Raw genomic sequence first — 11,556 nt, 5'->3', positions numbered from 1 at the left:
ATTGGATGGCTATCATTGGCTCATATTGTAATTGTCTGGGTTTGTTTATTTTATAATTCCGCTTGTGCTTGATCTGTCACGCCCCGCACCCTACGAGCGCGTGATCATCCCGCGATGGTCGATCATTGAACGCGACGTCCCAGGACGCGTCGCCGACCCAAATGAAACACCCAACAATAAAAGCAAGCGGAAGCGAAACTAATTAACCCAGACAATAAACAACGACAAAGGGATAGTGCGAAACAATAATTGCATACCATCATAAAATAGTCACTATACAAAACGATAACTCAGACTACCAATTTAGAACCACAGTTTTCAAAAGGGGGCGGTGGTTGACAAACTTATCTCCTCTACAAAAGGTACTCAAAAGACAGGGTAAATGATCTATTCTTCAATCCCTGTGGTGCTCTGGCGGCGTCTCCGAATCGATTACGGTCGCGGATCTGAAATGGTTATATAATAACCGTGAGAACGAGTCTCAATAAGCAACCCCCTAAACCCCACGTAGGCCAATGCGTACCCAGACAAGTCATACATGCAATCTACCCCATAACATATAAAATTCACGTCATTGTACTTACCTCGTCATCAAGTCCATGCCAACTCTACACGTTAGTCGTCACGTGATAAGGCAATAATATTAATTAAATAACACATCACAAGTCGCTCAAACACCAACCACGCTTTCACTCAATCACTCCAACTAATTCAACCAGTCAATTCAATCACACTCAATTCGCATGCGTGGCCGAGCAACTTTCTCACGACCTCCCAGGTCCTTTCACACGGCCCGCGTCAACACGCCTCAGGCCAGCCCTCAGATCAAGCCGGGCTCAGTCCCGCGTAATCACGCCTCAGGACATTTCTCTCGACCCGCGTAACCACGCCTCAGGTCCTTACTTGCCTTTCTAGCCACACCCGCGTAACCACGCCTCAGGTTGGCAGCCCTCAGATCAAGCCGGGCTCAGTCCCGCGTAACCACGCCTCAGGTCCTTACTTGCATTTCTAGCCACACCCGCGTAACCACGCCTCAGGTTGGCAGCCCTCAGATCAAGCCGGGCTTCGTCCCTCACTGGACATTTCACACTTTCCCACGACCCGCGCTACTGCGCCTCAGGTCAGCCCTCAGATCAAGCCGGGCTTTTCTCATGCACATGCACCACAATACAAAATTCACCATGCTCTTAGTCATATAAATCAATTTCAATCACCACCCATTCACCAATGTTAATCTAGCACGCCACATCAGTCAACTCAATTCATGCTCCCGACATCGGTCCACCGACCCGACATTCAAGTCAACACATTCAATAAATTCCAATTCACCCACAAGCGCCACGACAATTCAGTCATGCTATTTACCTCAGTCAATCACTAAATTAGCCACACAATTATCACCACAATAATTCATCAATTAGGCACACTCAATCTAATTAGCCCATGCCTAAATTAATTCCTAACCCGGTACTAATCACATCCTAAACAAGTCTAAAAATACCCAAAGTACTAGGTAGGATTTAGGAAGTCACTTACTTGGTTTTGGCCCGGAGAAAATCGGCTCGGGCCTAAAATGGCCCGGGTGAACAGTGCCGAACTAGGCGCGGGCGCGGGCCAACAGGCGCGGTGGCCGGCCAACGCGGGCACAATGGCCGGACGGCGCGCCTGGCGCGCGGGCGCGTTGGCCGAACGGCGTGCCCGGGCGCACGGCAAGCCCGAACGGGCGAGGTGCACGGGCTGAACGGGCAAGGCGCCGGCCACGGCCGGGCGACGCGCCCGGTCGGACGGGCACGGCACCGGCGACAGGCCACGACCGGGCGAGCGGGTACGCGGCTGGTGCGCGTGGGCAACGGCTCGGCCACGACCCGGGGGATGCTCGACCGGCGAGCTCGAGCACGGCCGGGCACGCTGCGGCCGGCGAGCTGGCTGGCCGGGTGGTTGGCGGCAAGCCGGGCTGGCCGGAACGACGGTCGGACGGGCGACGGAGGCGAGCTACGGCGGCGGGCAGCAACGGGTTGGACGGAAGCCGGGCGAGCTCGGAAGCAAGCCCTGACCGCGAGTCAGCTAAATGGCCGGCGAGCCGACCGGCTGGTTTATGACCGGTCCCGACTGGGCGACAGCCGTGTGGCGGTGAGCTAAAAGGGCGATGAAGGTCGGCCGGGCGGTGGTGAAGGAGAGAGAGGCAGGGCCGAGGAGGCGACGGCGACGAACTTGCCGGCGACGGGCGGCACTGGCGGCGGGCCGGGACGACGGCAGCAGCCAACGCTGCTGCGGCTGGACAACGCCGAGCCGCGACGGCAACGGCGGCGAGCGACACGGGACGGCGGCCTCCAGTGGCAAGCAAGGTGCGGAGGAGAAGGAGAGACCCGTCGGTCGGGGTGGTGGGCATGGCGGACGGTGAGCGCGATCGGGCGGTGCTCGACGGCCCGGACGGCGACGCGGCGGCCCGACAAGCAGCTGGCGGCCAAGGCGGCGAGGTCACCCCCGAGTTGCGTAAGGCGGAGGCGGAGCGAGAACCCTCGGGGGGAAAAAGAAGCCAACGAGGAAGAAGAAGCCGAGAAGAGAGAGAGAAAGGAAAAGAAAAGAAAAAGAAAGAGGAGAGAGAGAGAGTTGCATGGGGAAGGGGGAGGGAGACGTGCACGCAAGGGGGGAACGTGCGCGGAGGGGACGTGCTCAGCGCGGCAGAGGGAGGAGAGAGAGAGAGAGAGAGAGGGAGAGAGAGAGAGAGGGGAGAGAAAAATAAATAAACATTCAATCAAATATTAATTGCGATCCGATTGCCCAAATTCAAAATCGAAAGCGATCTACCGGTCCAAAATAAGCCTCGCATATAAAAAGGGACAAATGCCGAATTAATTAAATCAAACTATAGCGAGGGAGGTCTACTAGTCCAAATTCGCACCCGGTCAAAAACTCCCATTTTTCCATTATTCCTGACAATCTCAACGCTGGCTACGATAATATTGACACCGTCCAATTTATTTCGTCCCGAAACTCCCGAAAATCGACGCCAAGTTCGAGGTCTAAATAACGGCCAAATTCGATCGAATGCGATTCTAGCGAAATCTCAAGATTTAAAAATAATAACCGGGAGTGATCAGTTCCCGGGCGAGATTTTTACTATAAGCGCACTGACGAAATACCCGTTCTATAAATCCCAAAAATGGGTCAAAATCCGGAATGTCACAACTGTTCCCCCCTTACAAAAATTTCGTCCTCGAAATTTACAATTCAACCCAACTATTCAAACAAATGAGGGTACTGGTGTCGCATCAACTCTTCACTTTCCCACGTCGCACCTTCAGTTCCATGGTGCTCCCAAATCACCTTGACCATCGGAATTTTCTTGTTCCGCAGCACTCTTTCTATTCTGTCTTCGATCCGAACTGGCTTTTCCACATACGACACTCTGTCGTCCATGTCTATCTCTTCGTAGTTCAGCACGTGGGTCGGGTCCGGTTCATACTTTCTTAACATTGACACGTGGAATACGTTGTGCACTTGAGACAAATTTGGTGGTAGCGCGAGACGGTAGGCCAGGGTACCAATTCTCTCTAAGACCTCGAATGGGCCCACGTACCTCGGGCTCAACTTCCCTTTCTTACCAAACCGAGATAATCCTCTCATAGGCGATACCTTGAGGAAAACGTGGTCCCCCACTTGAAATTCCAAAGGCCTACGTCTCCGGTCCGCATAATTCTTTTGGCGGCTCTGAGCGGTCTTAAGCCTATCCCGAATTATCTTGACTGTTTCGACTGATTGCTGAACCAACTCGGGACCTGTGATGCTCCTCTCACCAACTTCATCCCAACAAACCGGTGTTCTGCAAGCCCTGCCATAAAGTGCCTCGAATGGTGCCATTCTGATACTTTGCTGGTAGCTATTGTTGTAGGCGAATTCCACCAAATGTAGCTGTTCCTCCCAACCACCCTTAAAATCCAAAACACATGCTCGCAGCATGTCTTCCAAGGTCTGAATCGTCCTTTCAGACTGGCCATCCGTCTGGGGATGATAGGCCGTGCTAAACTGTAACTTCGTTCCTAATGCCGCATGAAGACTTTTCCAAAAGGCGGCAGTAAATTTAGGATCCCGGTCTGAAGTGATTGTCACTGGCACTCCGTGCAGACGAACTATTTGTCGCACGTAAATCTCGGCATACCTTTCCAAGGCGAAGTCCTTTCGTACAGGTAGAAAATGTGCTGACTTTGTCAATCGGTCGACTACCACCCAAATCGAATCATGACCCCTTTGACTTCTCGGTAATCCCATTACAAAGTCCATCGTGATGTGTTCCCATTTCCACTCGGGAATTTCCAATGGCTGCAACATACCACCCGGCTTACAATGTTGTGCCTTCACTTGCTGACATGTTAAACACTTGGCCACGTGCTTGGCTACGTCCACTTTCATGCCGTTCCACCAATAATGCTGTCGCAAGTTCTGATACATTTTCGTACTACCCGGGTGAATACTGTAATTGCTACGGTGTGCTTCAGACAAAATCTCTTCCTTCAGTTCTGTATCACTGGGTACACATAACCGTCCACGGAACTTTAGAATTCCATCCTCGGATACCTGAAAATCCGATTTCCTTTTTGTGGCATCCATACTCAAAATCTTCTGAGTCTCCGGGTCCGTCGATTGTAAAGTCTTAATCTTAGTCTGTATTTCTGTTCAATCCTCGCCACTGCAAGTAGACTCGAGACATGACTCACTTCAAACTTAAATTCGAATCCCGAACTCCCTCCAACAGAGTCCACTCCTTGACCATCATATGCGCGATGCTCGATTTCCGACTCGGTGCATCCGCTACCTTATTAGCTTTTCCGGGGTGATACATAATCTCGCGATCGTAATCCTTAAGGAGTTCCATCCAACGGCGCTGTCTCATATTTAATTCCTTTTGGGAGAACAAGTACCTTAAACTTTGATGGTCCGTATAAATCTGAAATTTCTCCCCACACGTAGTGTCTCCAAATCTTAAGAGCGAAAATAATCGCGGCCAATTCCAAGTCATGCGTCGGATAGTTCTGCTCGTGTGGCCTCAACTGTCGCGATGCGTATGCCACTACTTTCCCGTGTTGCATTAGCACGCATCCTAATCCTCTCAACGACGCGTCATCAGAAATCTCATATCCTCCCGGGCCTCGACGGGATCGTTAACACCGGCGCGGTCGTCAATCTCTGTTTTTAATTCTTGGAAGCTCCTTTCGCACTTATCCGTCCATTCAAACCTCATCTCCTTCTTTAGTAACCGCGTCAACGGCGTCGCTAATGCCGAAAACTTCTCCACGAAGCGTCTATAATAACCTGCTAGTCCGAGGAAGCTCCGAACCTCGGTTACTGTTGTCGGTCTCGGCCAATTCGTGACGGCTTCAATCTTTGTCGGGTCCACCGTAATTCCTTCTCCGGATATCACATGTCCTAAAAACGCCACTTGGTGAAGCCAGAATTCGCACTTACTGAACTTAGCGTAGAGTGCGTGTTCCCTTAAGGTCCGTAGAACCTTTTCCAAATGTACCTCGTGCTCGGCGGAACTCTTTGAATACACCAGAATATCATCTATGAACACGATCACAAACTGATCTAAAAATTCCTTGAATACCCGATTCATTAAATCCATAAAGGCTGCAGGGGCGTTCGTCAGTCCAAACGGCATTACCGTAAACTCATAGTGTCCATACCTCGTCCTAAATGCCGACTTCGGCACGTCCTCCTTCTTGATCCTCAATTGGTGATAGCCAGTCCTCAGATCGATTTTTGAAAACACCGACGCCCCTTGCAACTGATCAAATAGGTCATCAATCCTTGGCAGCGGATACTTATTCTTAATGGTCACCTGGTTCAATTGTCTGTAGTCAATGCACAACCTCAAGGATCCATCCTTTTTCCTCACGAATAACACTGGCGCTCCCCATGGAGACGCACTAGGGCGAATGAAGCCTTTGTCCAACAACTCTTGCATTTGGACTTTTAATTCCTTCAATTCCGACAAAGGACATCCTATAGGGTGCTTTCGAGATCGGTTCCGTCCACAGGAGCTAACTCAATCGCGAACTCCACTTCTCGATCGGTGGCGATCCCTGAATTCCCGAGGAAAGACATCGGGAAAGTTGCACACCACGGCTATGTCTTCTAGTCTCGGCTCTCCAGCCGTCGAATCGATTACATTTGCCAGAAATCCTTGGCACCCTTCATCCAACAGCTTTGTTACCTCGAGCGATGAAATCCAGGGGATCGAGGTTCCTCCTCGGTTTCCCACAAACTCAAATCTAGGATGTCCAATGGATTAAACTGGATCACCCCGCTACTACTGATCCATAACTGACTCTGCTTGACTAGCCGATCCATACCAATAATCACATCGAAGTCATGCATACATAATACCGCCAAATCTATCCTTCCTTCTCTATCACCAATCACTATTTTACAATCGGGACACCCAAACGTAATCAGCACTTTATCATTCAGCGGAGTAGTCACACACAGCATAACATCAAGCAATTTTGGCTCAATCCCGGATAATTCAACGAATCGCTCGAGATATAAATGAATGCGACGCCCGGATCAAACAAGGCATAAGCGGATGATCACGAGAGAGGCCGACTGCGACCACGCCGGGCGCGTCCCGAGCCTCCTCCTTGCCATTGCATATACCCGTCCTTGGGCCGGTGGCCGATTCTGAGTGGCCGGCTGGATAGCTCTAATTTGATTTCCATTCCGAGGCGGCGGCGGCGGCAGAAGTGCAGGTGACCCGGCCTGCTTGTTGTTTGGACATTCTCTCATCTTATGGCCCATTCCACCACATGTAAAACATGCTCCGCCCCTATTTGGGCAAGGTCCATTCCCGTGTTTTCCACCACACAACCTACACGGGGCGTTCTGGTAACGGTTTGGCTTCCCGATATTCCTCCGAGCGGGTGGAACGAAGCGACTATTTCCCGTCATGGGTCCTTTCCCCAGTTGACGGTTGTCCCTAGCCGGGGCATACCGCGATCCAGAAGCGGCAGCTCGATCCATCTGATCTCGCTCAATTGCTCGAGCCCTTTCATATATCTCATTGTAGCCTCTCAAGTTCAACGAGATCATCCGGCGCGAAGGTCCGGCTTCAAACCCATCCCGAACCTCCTAGCTTTGTCCATCGGGTCCTCCACCATCCTAGGGGCAAATTTGGATAGTCTTGCGAACTCGGCCTCATACTGATCTACCGATCTCTGACCTTGGCGGAGCCCCATAAATTCAGCCAATTTCTGTTCTCGGGCTCTTTCCGAGAAATACTTGCCATTGAAGGTCTCGGTAAAAACAATCCAATTCGGGGCGGTACCAGCGGGGAACACTTGACCCCTGGTGGCCCTCCACCAATCACTTGCATTATTCTCAAGCCGATAAACCGCTAGCGTCACTTTCTCTTCCTCGGTACCCCAAAGACCTCAAAAGCTTTCTCTAGCTCTTCTACCCATCTTGGTGCAGCCTCGGGTCGCCTCTCCCATCAAACTTCGGGGGTTTCAACCTCAGAAATTGCTCAACTAGCTTGGACATCGGCCTGTTCGCATTTACTCGCACTATACCCGGATTTCCACTAATCACATTATTCCCCTGATTTCCATTATTCCCTATGATCTCACCGGGCAATGCAGCAGCCGACGCCGCGCTCCTTTCTCCCGTCCGTCTACCCGATAATAATCCCGCTTCCTCAAGTACCCTCCACACTTCATCCAATCTGGATCCCCACAACTCCAACTTGCGGGGCTATACGACCTCGACCTCGACCTCTACCTCGACCTCTACCTCGACCTCGACCGCTCATCTTACCGGTCCTCACAAGGCTCACCTGCTAAATTCCACGCAGGAATTAGAAACCTAGGCCAACTACACCAGTCTAAGCCCTAGGCAGTGCATCACAACACATTTCATTAAGCAGGCAGCCAACCACAACAACACCCAATCACAACCAACAGAGTTCATGCACTTACCTCAAGTCCTGACGCACCTGCACCTCACATAATATTGCATAAAAACCACTCAGCAATCACAATCATACAGTCTGGGGTACGCATGGCCAACAAGTCTCCCTAACTAGCTACCCCAAAGTCATCGCTCCTTATCACTCCAAGCTTCGACCATCTTGGTTCGAGCTGACCTTGCTCTGATACCAAATCAACGGGGATGTCACGCCCCGCACCCTACGAGCGCGTGATCATCCCGCGATGGTCGATCATTGAACGCGACGTCCCAGGACTCGTCGCCGACCCAAATGAAACACCCAACAATAAAAGCAAGCGGAAGCGAAACTAATTAACCCAGACAATAAACAACGACAAAGGGATAGTGCGAAACAATAATTGCATACCATCATAAAATAGTCACTATACAAAACGATAACTCAGACTACCAATTTAGAACCACAGTTTTCAAAAGGGGGGCGGTGGTTGACAAACTTATCTCCTCTACAAAAGGTACTCAAAAGACAGGGTAAATGATCTATTCTTCAATCCCTGTGGTGCTCTGGCGGCGTCTCCGAATCGATTACGGTCGCGGATCTGAAATGGTTATATAATAACCGTGAGAACGAGTCTCAATAAGCAACCCCCTAAACCCCACGTAGGCCAATGCGTACCCAGACAAGTCATACATGCAATCTACCCCATAACATATAAAATTCACGTCATTGTACTTACCTCGTCATCAAGTCCATGCCAACTCTACACGTTAGTCGTCACGTGATAAGGCAATAATATTAATTAAATAACACATCACAAGTCGCTCAAACACCAACCACGCTTTCACTCAATCACTCCAACTAATTCAACCAACAATTCAATCACACTCAATTCGCATGCGTGGCCGAGCAACTTTCTCACGACCTCCCGGGTCCTTTCACACGGCCCGCGTCAACACGCCTCGAGCCAGCCCTCGATCAAGCCGGGCTCGGTCCCGCGTAACCACGCCTCGGGACATTTCTCTCGACCCGTGTAACCACGCCTCGAGTCCTTACTTGCCTTTCTAGCCACACCCGCGTAACCACGCCTCAGGTTGGCAGCCCTCAGATCAAGCCGGGCTCAGTCCCGCGTAACCACGCCTCAGGACATTTCTCTCGACCCGCGTAACCACGCCTCAGGTCCTTACTTGCATTTCTAGCCACACCCGCGTAACCACGCCTCAGGTTGGCAGCCCTCAGATCAAGCCGGGCTTCGTCCCTCACTGGACATTTCACACTTTCCCACGACCCGCGCTACTGCGCCTCAGGTCAGCCCTCAGATCAAGCCGGGCTTTTCTCATGCACATGCACCACAATACAAAATTCACCATGCTCTTAGTCATATAAATCAATTTCAATCACCACCCATTCACCAATGTTAATCTAGCACGCCACATCAGTCAACTCAATTCATGCTCCCGACATCGGTCCACCGACCCGACATTCAAGTCAACACATTCAATAAATTCCAATTCACCCACAAGCGCCACGACAATTCAGTCATGCTATTTACCTCAGTCAATCACTAAATTAGCCACACAATTATCACCACAATAATTCATCAATTAGGCACACTCAATCTAATTAGCCCATGCCTAAATTAATTCCTAACCCGGTACTAATCACATCCTAAACAAGTCTAAAAATACCCAAAGTACTAGGTAGGATTTAGGAAGTCACTTACTTGGTTTTGGCCCGGAGAAAATCGGCTCGGGCCTAAAATGGCCCGGGTGAACAAGTGCCGAACTAGGCGCGGGCGCGGCCAACAGGCGCGATGGCCGGCCAACGCGGCACAATGGCCGGACGGCGCGCCCGGCGCGCGGGCGCGTTGGCCGAACGGCGTGCCCGGGCGCACGGCAAGCCGAACGGGCGAGGTGCCCCGGCTGAACGGGCAAGGCGCCGGCCACGGCCGGGCGACGCGCCCGTCGGACGGGCACGGCACGGGCGACCGATGCCACGACGGGCGTAGCGGGCACGCGGCTGGTGCGCGTGGCAACGGCTCGGCCACAACCCGGGGATGCTCGACCGGCGAGCTCGAGGCACGGCTGGGCACGCTCGGGCGGCGTGCTGGGCCGGGCCGGTGGTTGCCGGCAGCATTGGCCAGGGCCGGAACGACGGTCGGATAGCTGGCAGAGCGACTACGCGGCGGGTGCAGCAGCTGGTTGGCGGGCGAGCGAGCTCTGGGGCAAGCCGACCGTGGCCGGCTAGCTGGCCTGGGCGAGCCGACCGGCTGGTCATTAAGGATTGTGCCCGGCGACGGCGAGCGGTGGCGGTGAGCTAAAAGGGCGATGAAGGTCGGCCGGGGCGGTGAGGGTGAAGGAGAGAGAGGCTGGGGCTGAGGGAGGCGACGGCGACGAACTTGCCGGGCGACGGGCGGCACGGCGGCGGCTGGGACGACGGCAGCGACGGCCAAGCGCGGGCTGGACAAAGCCGAGCGCGACGGCAACGGCGGCAAGCGACACGGGACGGCGGCTCTGCCGGCAAGCCGGGTGCGGAGGAGAAGGAGAGACCGCCGGTCGGGGTGGTGGCTGGCGGACGGTGAGCGGCGATCGGGCGGTGCCTGACGGCCGGACGGCGACACGGCGGCCCGACAAGCAGCGGCAGCGCGCGGCGAGGCAGTCCAGTCGGCGAGTGGCGAGAAGGCAGAGGCGGAGCAGGAACCAGGTCGGTGGGGGAAAAGAAGCCAACGAGGAAGAAGAAGCCGAGAAGAGAGAGAGAAAGGAAAAGAAAAGAAAAAGAAAGAGGAGAGAGAGAGAGTTGCATGGGGAAGGGGGAGGGAGACGTGCACGCAAGGGGGGAAACGTGCGCGGAGGGGACGTGCTCAGCGCGGCAGAGGGAGGAGAGAGAGAGAGAGAGAGAGAGAGAGAGAGGGGGGGGGAGAGAAAAATAAATAAACATTCAATCAAATATTAATTGCGATCCGATTGCCCAAATTCAAAATCGAAAGCGATCTACCGGTCCAAAATAAGCCTCGCATATAAAAAGGGACAAATGCCGAATTAATTAAATCAAACTATAGCGAGGGAGGTCTACTAGTCCAAATTCGCACCCGGTCAAAAACTCCCATTTTTCCATTATTCCTGACAATCTCAACGCTGGCTACGATAATATTGACACCGTCCAATTTATTTCGTCCTGAAACTCCCGAAAATCGACTGCCAAGTTCGAGGTCTAAATAACGGCCAAATTCGATCGAATGCGATTCTAGCGAAATCTCAAGATTTAAAAATAATAACCGGGAGTGATCAGTTCCCGGGCGAGATTTTTACTATAAGCGCACTGACGAAATACCCGTTCTATAAATCCCAAAAATGGGTCAAAATCCGGAATGTCACATGATCTCTGTATGGGCATGGGTCGGCGACGATTCCTGGGACGTCGCAATTTATTGACCGAAGGTGGGATGCTCACGCTTCGTGGGGTACGGGGGGTGACACTAAACAGATCAGAGCCATTTCCTCGAAGTTGGTATGCGGTCTTCAGTGAAAATAAGCCCATGTGTTCATGCCAATTACATATCTTGGTCCATACTTAAGCACCATAGTTTTCCAAAGTTCTACTATTATTAATAGATCTAA

This window comes from Syzygium oleosum, unplaced genomic scaffold (assembly GCF_021117445.2).
Source record: "Syzygium oleosum isolate NSW1041296 unplaced genomic scaffold, Sole_v2.1 Sole_v2.01, whole genome shotgun sequence".
Lineage (NCBI taxonomy): Eukaryota > Viridiplantae > Streptophyta > Magnoliopsida > Myrtales > Myrtaceae > Syzygium > Syzygium oleosum.
This window is presented reverse-complemented; position numbering follows the sequence as displayed.